General features: G+C 37.8%; 1 long non-coding RNA gene across 2 annotated transcripts; it reads right to left on the bottom strand.

The window, feature by feature from the left end:
• Positions 1-2,027: 2,027 nt before the first annotated feature.
• LOC136281209 (uncharacterized) lies at positions 2,028-6,068 on the bottom strand. 2 transcript variants are annotated; one of them, XR_010717600.1, is made up of 4 exons: positions 6,050-6,068; positions 4,878-4,932; positions 3,088-3,216; positions 2,028-2,507 (listed from the first exon to the last, which is right to left on the bottom strand). It is a non-coding gene; the product is annotated as an uncharacterized lncRNA (long non-coding RNA). The 2 variants fall into 2 exon arrangements; XR_010717599.1 differs by lacking the exon at positions 6,050-6,068 and adding an exon at positions 5,105-5,162.
• Between the last annotated feature and the right edge of the window lie 5,476 nt (positions 6,069-11,544).

Genomic DNA, 11,544 nt, shown 5'->3' on the forward strand with positions numbered 1-11,544 from the left:
ACAGTTGTGTGCTTGGTTGCCAAGCCCTTAAATAGGCCCAAACGCAGATTACTTTGTTATCATGCTAAGTAGATACTGGTCTCTGTCACAACAAGATCACCTTCAGCCTCACTCCAAATTAAAAGCTTTGAAACTTAATTCACACCTGTAAAATGGCCTTTTCCAATTGAGGTAGCTGTCAATATCTATCACATTAGGGGATGGTGGGGAGGAAATGAGAAGGATGAATAGTTTTTAGGGGGAGACATGGAGGATCCTTGGGGGGGTAAGGGGATAACATGGTATTTAGGGAAAAGGAGGGAGGACCAATCATCGCCAACAGAGTTTAAAGGTGAAAGGTGAAAGGTGAACCATAGAACCTGACAGCAAATGAGGGAGATCATGATAATATTACAGAGCCTTATAGGGTGATCATCGCGAAACAGCCACAATCCTCAAAGAGCTAACGCTCGAAACGTCAACTTTTTAACTCTTTAAGATGACCAATTTCCGGTATCAATTTAGTTGACTATACCAAATTACCCCAGTATGTATGTATTCACTCTGAATTCCCCCAGGGGTCATGTGATATTTTCCCCCACGCTAATCGGGCATCCGGCGTAATTGCATTGGCTTGCGAACAATAATGGCGCTCTACAAGGCACTCTAGCTACAATGTAATTCTAGAATAAAAACTGTGAGGACTACTATAGATGCACTATATTCTAAAATTCACCGCTCGCAAGACGATAATTACTCTTAGCCATTGCTAATCATCAGTTTTTGGTATCTTTTCGAGGATTATATTCAATGTAAAACACCTCCCCCTCCCCCTTTCCGCACCCTGAGGTAAAGTGTCAAATGTCCCCAAAAACTATTTTAAGAATTAGACGTAGGCATTCTGTAATCTTATCGGCCAAAGTTTGATAATTTAAGTCTTTTTTAATTGATTGAGAAATACCGGGTACAATAAGAACTACCTTCAGGAAAGTAATCGTGACAAATTCTGAGCAGGTGGCATCGTTAATCACGAGAATGCAAGAAAACATTAAAGTTAATTAGCACATTATTATTCCAAGCTTTGCCGATCTACGCCATCGTCACTGAGTGTAAAGAAAACGTTTTACTATGTGTGATATAAAAGCGACGTAAGTGATACGATTAATTAGAATATATGAGTTGGCCAATTGTGGCGATGTTAACTCAAAACCTGTAAGGAGTGGAATCTATAAGAATAAAATATATTCAAATTGTTCGTGTCAACTACACTGCTTTTATTTCATGCATGGTGAAATATTTTCTTTACATTCCCCAATGATGCCGTGGATCGGCGAAAGCTTCGGAAAAAAAAGAAATACAGCAACTCAAGGCCTCAATTGAATCGTCCATCCAATCAACATGCTACTGAAGGACAACTTCAATCATTTAAAGATGTTTTTTTAGCACTATGGGGAGAGCTTTCCCATGGGCACGCTTAAGGATGCATTAAAATGTTCCTGCATTTTCCCCTTGAGAGTCCCGGTTTCGTTTGGTCACGTGGTCGGAGAAACGAGTAAAACACCCTTAACGGAATTGATAACGAAAAGGTCCGTGGAAGAAAATGGCGTTTCTGCCGCGAGCTGCTGGTGCTTTTTCTTACGCAGATATTCTGTGGTGAAAATCACGTTTCCATCTGAATCTTTCTGTGTGTTGGACAATTTTGACTTAATCGAATGCGCGGGGAGAATGCAATTGCAAGCGTGAATACTTGCTCGAGGACGGTACACATGCCCCGTACAATGGGGCGCCTGATCATTTTCGAACATGAGCAAGTATTCATTTAAATAATATGAAAAGCAGTTGGGGATGAGTGCTCTAAATTCCTTGGCCTCACAACAGAGACGATTCACGTACTGTCGTAAATATATCAATGTATATGGGTCAGCATGCGATTTTACGGCGAAACTATAACAGAGTTTAAGTAAACTTCAAATGGCAAGCAAATGCTCGAGAGTGTGTGGTAACAAAAACTAAACTGCAAAAGAAGCTTGGATTTCGATGAGTCGCAATTACTGGTGGAGTGAAGATTTATTTAAGCAGAAATGCAGAAAACAAATTGCAATGGAACTAAAACTTACATCTGTGACCTTATACCTTAACAGTCCCCTTACACACCTTAAAAATTGTATCAACATCCATGAAGCCATGAATAGTACTAATTAAACTATAAAAATCGTGCAAATTCTAAACGATTCTTCCAAGCTGAGCGAAAAATTAACGTAGTCATCCGCCGGGTCCCAGCGCTAAAGCCAGATCCCGCAAAAACTCGCACAATAGAGTAACGCAATATAGTCATGCACAGCTTCATTAGATCCAGAGTCGGGGTTCATGCTAATTACAGCAATGGCTACAGCTTGATCGCAACTCTTCTCTTTCGTTTTCAGCTTCGCAGTTTTGCCAACATGCATTACGACATCCAGGTTCTCTCTTCAAAAGAAAATTCCTTGCCTCACTCCCTTCCATTCTTATTTTATAATTGGTCATCTGTTCTGTAAATATGAAGTAAGGGAAGAGATACATTTAGAAAAATTATCTTCACGATTTTGAGGTGATATCCAAAAAAGCACTTAAAACCAGGATGAAGACATTGCGACATTTTTTTATACTTTGAGAATAAAATATAGGCGCATGTCAATATGGAATTTGTCTTCATGTGTTTAACTCGACGTCTCACGAGTGAGCTTAGCAAATGAGTGAGATATCGAGTTGAACGCAAGATGAAAGAATTTTATATTTACAAGCAAACATGTGTTATTTTGTTTATCATATGTATACCAAGGGCCTGCCTTAACGGACATGAAAATTTCGATAAAGGACCTCGGATGAAGAATGGTGAACATTCATCAACCCATTTGATTAGAGCGGAAGGCGAGTGACGTGTCAGCAGCTGATTGGCGATATCAAACACACGTGAAAAATTATCGTGATTTTACACATGTGCAGTTGCAGCATTTCTCAGAGCTGGAAATCCTTGCAAAATACTGCAGTTAATATGATAAAATTATTTACGAAGAAATTTGCAGTAGCCAGGCGGGGGTAATTAAAAATCAATGGTTTCACTCCTTATACCTTTCCTCAGTGACTCTGGTAGTTTAGGATAACGAACACGTGACGCCACCACGAAAATCATAGATGCAAGGACGACAACACAAAGGGTCCGCATGATTGCCAACGTATCTCGAAAAGCCGGGATAAGGTCTGAAAGGAAAAATGAGACAATGAATTGCTGCATTGGAATAAATGACCCACAATCTGGTAAGGTGATTCTGCTAATGTAGAAAGAGTTCGGTCTTCTTCATCCAAAGTTACTTGAACGATTTTCTGGAATTGTGCAATTCCAATTTCCCAACGTCTCATAAAAGTTTAAACCTTTGTAGCACCGTATTTAAAATTCTGAACCAAAAGCTCTGCAAAGGAGACAAAGACATGTTGTGTGATGTTTTGTTTTTTAAGCTTGATGCATTTATAAGTGTCTGTGAATATTCTTCGTTGGTTCACTAAATCAATGGATATAATCTTGTTGGCGACGCTTGAGGGCAGAGTATTATTATTCTGTTTAGGGATTGTTTATGGATGATTGAGGCAAAATGCAATAGATGAATTTCTTTCTCTTCGTTTAAGATTAGTTCTTGTTCCTTTAGAAAAAAAAAGCTAGAGTTGGGAAGACTTGTGCAACGATCTGTGTTCATCACTTTATGTATCGAATATTCAAATGTGTGAGCATTTTAGACAGTCATAGCATTGAGTTTTGAAGGAGAATTCAACTTGTGATCACTTTTAAGAGTAAAATGGTCTAAAACAGCGTGCCTTGCTCTTATGATGAGACTGGATGAAGGTGTTATAACAGTAATTTGGGAGTTTAAGAGGACATTACGGCGAATGCCTGAGAAAATGTCCCGCCCTTAAAAAGGAAGTCTCAACTGTTCCGCCATAGAATTTTGCGAATAGCTCAACGGAATTACTACTTCCACCGGCGCCAGGTCTCTCCTTCGGCATAACATGGGAATAGAGCATTGGGTTAAAAGTGGAAACGTGAATATTTTTGGGTTTGGGTTGCCACTATCAAGTTGTACAAAATTTGCTGTTCCAACAGTGCCAGAAAACGTACTGAGCAATTTTTATGTTACAACCTTTTGCTTCTCTTCGTTCTCGTCGCTGACCCTAAGCAATGGAAAGAAGCCTTTTGGCGACAGTTGGACCATAAATTACCTTCCTCCGTTGTAGACTGTTGTGCTTGATTGCTTTGGTTCAATAAATTTTTATAAACTTCTAGAAAATTCGTTGAGAGGTCAGAATTCTAATGCGAATAGTGACAATAAAACTTTTGTCAATTTCGCAAGTCATGTTGCATAACCGTCCTTAAAATAAAAAGATATGACGGAAGAAAAATATGGAGCATCTTATCTTTATCACTGCATTTGGTTTATTTACCACCGACCGCTTCCAACTTGACTGAGGAACATTTCAGAGCTAACTTTTCAAACACAGCCAACTGATCATCATAATTATTGAAACGATACTTTGTGTTGACGAGTTAAGCAACCTGCATATACACAGAAGCAAATACAGATAAAATCTTACGTTCTTCGTTTGAAATAGAAATTTCCATTAAAAGTTAGCTTTGCGGAGAGGCTCATACTTGACTGATAGAATATTAAATCGAATATGAACGACATTTGCTAAGCTACGGATGTGTATAAGCGAGTAAAATTACCAATGATGTCGGTAGTTCTGGGCACGTTAAATACCTAATTTGAAGGGATTTGTCAACCGAAAAGATCCATTTCCGCTGTCTAAGATAAAGAAAGTTGAGGGAGCCAATATTTTGTAAATACCCAATAAACATTGCAAAGACGTACCTCAAGCTTAAATGAACCGGATGGAGAGGTGCTGCGAATAACGCAAGAGGTTGATCTATCAAATACAAAGTTGCATTAATTACTATGATCTTTGAACCATTTGCTGCCGTTTCAAGGCCACTGATTTGATGTTAAGATAACACTAATTAATGGGAATTCTCAAGGGATGCATTGACTTGTTTTCCGACAAAAACACCAACAACAGTTCTTTTCAGAACTACACTCACCCGGACGATCACGCTATACGAACTACTGATATTCCTGGGTTCAAACCATTTATTTTACATTGTTTTTTGGAGAGAGGTTCACCAACGCCCAACCGTTGACATCATGGTATGGCCAATAAAAAACTAAAATGTGCCCTTAGTTACTTTAAACAGACAGAACATGTTGTCTTTATATTTTAGACCCACTTCTTTCATTCATTAGTCTACTGCGAAGATTTTGGCATTTGCATCCTATAGAAAGTTAAATCTCTTCAAATGTCGATTCACCGCTCAGTTATGGTCGAAAAAACACGTAATTTATTTCACTTGCTACTTGAAAGCAAGTAACAGACGGGGGCGAACAACCAAATTATGGAGGCGTTTTGGTCAAACAGAAATTAAGTCAATTTTGGTGTCTGGCTTCTCCTCGTTTCTTTTTTCAGTGGCTTTCTTTCATAACGCAAGAAGAATGCGGTTTTTTTGGCGCCATTTAGTCGGAGTGAAATTGTGATAGCCAATATATTCTCTAAACTCGCATTGTTCCTATTATTACGTAAATTTCTTAGTCATCCACCCAACCAAACAGTTTATAGTTAAAGCGCCAACACCCGACACGAAAGACTCGTTCGTTTAGAAAGGTTTCGATTCATGGTCCAATTAATCATATCTTTAGGAAAACACCAAGAGCGGGAGTATTTAGCAAAAGTCAGGTTTCTTTCGGAGTTTGGAATTTCGGAAGTTGCTCTCTTTACCAACTGAAGTTTTATCAAATAGACGACTGGCAAGTGTCTCAAACTGTTGCACTGTCAAATATTGCAGTGATCACACTTTTAAATTTAAGCAAGCGTATTACTGAGCTTTGAGTGTGTACCAGCAATTAGCTTCTAAGTGCGAATGTGTTAGTTAATTGGTACTTATCTTGCCAACTTGGCTTGCAATTTACCCTGCATGTGTTTAAATACTTACATCCACAAACTTCTTGGCTTCGCTAGACACTGTGGTTGAAGTCAGCAGGACACAGTCAGCCAGAATTTGTTTCAGTTTAAGCCATATTAAGTTTGGATTGGGCATGAATAAGTAAAAATAAACAAGGCTTGTAAACATTGCCAGAAAGAATATGTAGTTCTCAAGCATATTGGAAATTTTGTTCCCCATTCGCAAAATAGATTTGTTTAAATAAGGAAAAAGGAAACAGAACTACCATTAACCTTGCTATTCTCCAGTGTCTTGCTTTACAACTAACAAATCAAATCATTCACGAGCAAAGTCATACATAGAACAAAAATCGTGGACATACTGCAAGCATTAAATGGTATGTCGCTCACAATACGCATCATTGAATCTCCCCTTGGATAAACAATTCATTGCGTAAATTTTGGCATTTGCATCATAACAAAATTAATGGCAATCTCTTCAAATGTCAATTAACTGCTTAATAATGGTCGAATGGAAACATAATTTATTTTTACGTCAAAGTTTGCAACATAGAAACATGCAATAGAAACGGGCGATTGGCAAATTGATGGAGCCAATTTTGTCAGATATTAGAGATTATGTTATTTTTGGAGCTAGACTTTTCTTTGTAATTTTAAAAAGTTTTCTGTCATAAAACAAGACGAAAGCAATTTCTATTTTTGGTCGGCCAGTTAATCGTAACGAACCCTTCATAACCAATACACTTTCTAAATTTGCATTGTTCTTATCGTTAAGTAAACCTCTTGGTCACCCACTGAACCAAGCAATCTGCGGTTCAACTCCCGAACAATAATTCATTTCATCTTTGCGTGTGCTGACGACTCCCTACATATAAGACTTAGACGCTTTCACTTTGTTCCTTTATCTTTCAAAGATCACACCTGATGTCTGTCAATTTTAGAACCAGGCTTCTTTTCGTAATTTTAAGAAGCTCTCTATCGTAACACAAGAAGATTGCAATTTCTATTTTGTGGCGCCATTTAATCGTACCGAAATCGTGATAACCAATACACTTTCAAAATTTGCATTGTTCCTATCATTAAGTAAATCTCTTGGTCACCCACCGAACCAAGTAATCTGCGCGCCAACTCCCAAAACAATAATTCATTTCATCTTTGCGTGTGCTGACGACTCCTTACATGTCAGACTTGAAATTTTTTTAACTCTGTGCTTCTATTTTTCAAAGATCACTACTTATTTCTGTCAATTTTGGAGTCAGACTTCATTTCGTAATTTTTAGAAACTTTCTGTCATAAAACAAGAAGAATACAATTTCTATTTTTAGCGCCATTTAATCGTAACGAAATCGTGATAGCCTAGATTTGCATTGTTCCTATTATTTAGTAAATCTCTAGGCACCCACCGAACCAAGCAATCTGCGCGCCAACTCCCAAAACAACAAGCGTTTTAATCTTTGCGCATGCTGACAACTCCTTACATGCAAGAATTGGAATTTTTTTAATTTGTGCTTTTTCTTTCAAAGATCACACCTGATTTCTGCAAAGATTGTCAAAGAGTTTGTTTGGAAAGAGCAGTGTGATAAAAAAAAAGATTTCGAGTCGTGGGCGTCAAATAAATAAATCAATAGAAAGTTCAGTAATTCACCCCTTCCCTCACATTAACATTTGTTTGTGGTGACCTTGAATGTAGCCTTGCATTGCTAATAGCGTTTCGAAAAGGAGGAGTTAAATCTTACACTGCCAGAATCACTCTGCGGCTTGCTAAGTGTGGTTAGTTTTTTTTGATATTCAATTAAGCGAATTTTGTTTTCTCTCTCTTTAGATATCTCCTCGGATTTCACGTAAAGCTCCTCTGTGAACGTGAAGACCCTTTGCGTTGTCATACTTGCAGCTATGATGGTCATGGTGACGTCACGCGCTCGTTATCCGAAAAAACCGCCTGTTGCCATTGATAAAACCAAAAGTTTTACAAGGTTTCATAAGTCTGCATTACGTTTTCAATGGATTACTATCGTTATATTAATACGAAGTAGTCGCTAGCTAATTTTCAATCGGATTTGTTAGGTGTAAGTCGTTATGCAAAGTCACAGTACGGATAACTTTTTAGCCAGTGGAGAAATTCCGTTTTTTTTTCCCTTGAGGAATACGTTTTGAGTGAGGATGTAGTTAGTGTAGACCGCAATAAAGATTTTAGCTGGTTGTGCAATTCCCAGTTTTTGAGAAATAAACAATCTATTATTATAATTATCATGATCATCATTATTCTAATTAACAATTATAATTATTCACCGAAGAGTAGGTGGCTAGTGATGGATATTATCCGAGTTACAATCTTTCAAGTTTCACCCATCTATCTATCTATCATGGTTATGAAATGAAGACAACAAATCTAAATGCTTCGTTTTGGGGTATAAGGAAAAACTGGGATGGATGCATTAAAACCAAAACAAAGAAACACGCAACAACGGGGCGAACTGAGCGTCCTAATTTATGCCTCTTATATCAGAGTTAGTGGCCTTTCAAATTCCACCTTCCTTGTTTTGTAGTTTAGGAATTCAAAGAAAAATACTGGAATTTAAAGTTGCTGTTGCCCTTTTGATGCCGCCAAAAAAAGAGAACATTTTTCAACATTCATCAAAAGCCATCCGATTTCTCAAGCAGTTATGCATTTCTGAGTGAAGAGGTCGAATCGAAGATGAACCCAAGCAATATATGAATACTTGACGACCCACGAAACGTGAATTAGAATTCACTTAAAAATACTTGTGGTTGATATAAAGCCATAACCCTCATGATACAGAGGCTTGTCGCGGCTTGGGAAGCATGAAAATACATTGAGAGTTACCCCCCATCTAAGCATAGTGTTTCATTTCTTAAGGGAAGCAAAGAAGAGCACCAAATACTTAAAGGGAGTCCGATAGTTTAAGAATACTTTATGAATAAAGGGATAAGCTTCTAAAGAAACTGTCGTGCTGCGTCGATGGGAGAGTATGGCTGGTAATTTAGTGTTAACCACTGAGCTAAAAACGTAAATTGGCCACAGTAAAGAGGTAAAAGGCTAACGTTTCGAGCGTTAGCCCTTCGTTCTAATAGCTCTGACGAAGGGCTAACGCTCGAAACGTCAGCCTTTTAACCCTTTACGGTGGCCAATTTACGTTTTCAACTCAATTGTTAACATTTAAATTACCTGCTAAGAATACCTCAGTTTACTGCCAATTTTTTCAACTTCGAAAAGAGAGGAATTTTATCAAATCGAAAATAGTTGCTAACATGTTTGACTACCACAGCAAAGCAAGGAAAATTTCACACCCGAAAGACAACGGAAACGTTTTAATTTCATTCAACTGGTGAGCAGTCATGCTAATTTTTGTGAACAAAAGATAGTGTTCGAATAAAAGAAGAGTTCAGTTGACTAAGTACACGAACAACAAAAACGATCTTTTGAGGCTAAAGTTCGCTTAGTTATTATTATTAAGTTTATAAGATACTTGTAACAATATTATTCTAATTGGGTAAGCACACCAGAATGAAAAAAAAAATTTATATAGAAGACAGAGCATATTCCAACGATCCGTGAATAATCCTTCATTCATTTTCAAAGGAACCAAACCTTTCAAGAAAACCGTCTCAGCAAGAGACCACTTCACATGTCACCCAGAACGCCAATTTCTTTGAAAATCGTTGATCCAAAAAAGCAATTACTGATACTTGTTTTACCGACAAGGATAGGGTGGTTTACTAATCACTTTCTAAAAGGTCCGACTCAACTTAACGATCATTCATTAAAATTGCTTATTGAAAAATAAACATGTTTACTTTTGACCCTGTCGGAGTGTACTCGACAACAGCGGTAGTGGATTCAATCAAGCAGTTCCTTAAAGTTTTCAAAATAAATGAAACATCAGTTTTCCAAGCGTATTAACATATCAAAACACAGATGAATGGAGGAAATGCTCCCACTGCAAAATTGAGTGGGTGACTTGAGAACATATTTCGCAAGACAGGTCATCGATTACCAACGCCCATCTTTTGTATGAATAGCAAATGAAGAGTTAAAGTCTGCTCTAAAAATAATTTCAAAAACACAGAATATGGCGTCTACATATTTCATTTTACTCTTTCTTTCACCATTTTTCTGGCTGTGCGGCACTAGATGTTTACATCATATTGACAGTTTTTCTCTTGATATGTCGATTCACTTCTCTTTACTGGTCGAAAGAACAATCAATGCCTCTTTGTCATCGACTTAGACAAACATTTGCTTGCCAACTCGCTGAACAATAGTCCATTCTACAGTTGTATGCTTCGTTGCCAAGCCTTTGAACAGGAGTGAGGCTATGGTTGACCCTGTTATGATACAAACCTTGCTGCTTTTCTAATGCAAATTACTTTGTTATCTTGCTAACTAGATACTGGTCTCTATCACAACAAGGTCACCTTCAGCCTCACTCCAAATCAAAGGCTTGGAAACTCAATACACAACAGTAAAATAGCCTATTTGCCTCTAGGATTTTCTACCCCTTCTTTGGTAATGCCTTTATCCATAGTTCTGCACGAATTGTCCAAGCACATTTTGAACTAAAGATGCCCTGAAGCGAAAATATTTCAATTCAAGGGTGTTCAATCTAAAATAGATTCAGTGTTACACATGTACAGCGTGATAATTTTTGCATTAATAAGGTTCTTTTGAAAGACTCTTTCACACTTTGTATACGCTTCAGTGCTTGTTCATCGAGGTATGAAGTGCGCGGGAAATTTTTAGAGCACGAAACGGTGTAAGAGTTTGTCGAGGTGCAGCTAAGAGTAACTCTAGCTTCCCTTGAATCTCTTTGAATCTAGCATCTTGTCTCTAGACTTTATACCAGTCATTAGCTCCATTATATAGATGTATGAACTGGTTCCGTCAATTGGCTGTCTTGCTTCGCTAACCAACAGGTTATTTTAGGCAGCCACACGATAACTTGCAGTGAAGATAGAAAGTGTACGAATTTATCAAGATGCTAAATGTAGTCGTAACGAATATACAGCTTTAAAAGAAATTGGACAATTCCTTCCACTTTTCGCCTTCCCTTCCCCCATCTCCCGCACCCCACCCCTCAAAAAAAATATGCATGGCGTATGAATGCAAAACAGGATCACGCAGAAGGGGCAATACGAAAGAAAACCTCGACAAGCTTTTCTTCTCGATCATCTATGTTGTGTTAAGTAAAAAAGCAATCACATTACTTATATGCCGAGTCAATCCTTCGAAAAAAGAAATCGTGGACAAACCATAATTGATAACAACAATAACAACAACATCTTTTTTTTAAATAGGTGGGTTTTAAAGCCAATATAGCTAATGGGACCGTGTAAAAAATGTTAGTCAGACAAAAAGTTTGCTCAAAACACGCCCAACCCACTTCTCAAATTGGAATCATTGTTCCTCGCAGTAGGTATTATCTTTTCATCAAAATGGTAGGCCAATGAAAGAAAGTAACGTCATCATTTTGTCTTGAGGCATATTTGAATTTAGTATATAAACCC

This window comes from Pocillopora verrucosa, chromosome 5 (assembly GCF_036669915.1).
Source record: "Pocillopora verrucosa isolate sample1 chromosome 5, ASM3666991v2, whole genome shotgun sequence".
In the NCBI taxonomy this organism is placed as follows: domain Eukaryota; kingdom Metazoa; phylum Cnidaria; class Anthozoa; order Scleractinia; family Pocilloporidae; genus Pocillopora; species Pocillopora verrucosa.